Source organism: Alligator sinensis, unplaced genomic scaffold, assembly GCF_000455745.1.
Source record: "Alligator sinensis unplaced genomic scaffold, ASM45574v1 scaffold619_1, whole genome shotgun sequence".
NCBI classification, from domain to species: Eukaryota; Metazoa; Chordata; order Crocodylia; family Alligatoridae; genus Alligator; species Alligator sinensis.
In genome coordinates, this window is record NW_005842134.1 from 2,279,792 (window position 1) to 2,280,449 (window position 658).

Consider the following 658-nt stretch of genomic DNA (forward strand, 5'->3'; position numbering starts at 1 on the left):
AACAGGTGTGGGGGAGGGGAGGGCAGATCAAGAGTAACAGGGGAGGTGTGTCTGTGCCTGCTCCCAGGAGCAGGGCTAGGGGGGTTAGGGCAGAGAGACCCCTCTGCAGGCTTAGCGCAAGCCACCTGGCTGGCTGGAGGGGTAGGGCTGCTTGCGCGTGGTGGACACTGCCACCACCCTGCCCACCACTGCCACGCTCCACTTGCCTGCGGAGCAGTGTGGCCACGGAGCCATGTGGCCAGCCTCAGGGAGGCAGCGCAGGGCGTGGCAGTGGCGGTGCAGTGGTGGTGGCTCTGCTGGCAAGTGATGCAGGGCAGTGGTGCCCCTCTGCAGGCCACACACAAGCCGCCCAGCCAGGGGGAGCCTTACATGTGGCGGCATCACCCCACCGTTGCTGTGGCGTGTCCCACGCTGCCTTCCTGTGGCCTGCTTCATGACTCCACAGGCAACTGGTGTGGGGTGCAGTGGCTACATGATACAAGCCCACATCCCCCAGCCATTTGGGCGGCTTGTGTGCGGCATGCTGAGGGGTACCACTGCCTTGTGTCACTTGCCTGTGGAGCCGTGCAGCTGCGGAGCTTGCCTGTGGAGCTGCATGGCCAGCTGTGGGAAGTCAGCGTGAGTAGCAGCAGTGGTGGTGCGGTGGTGGCTGCCACAT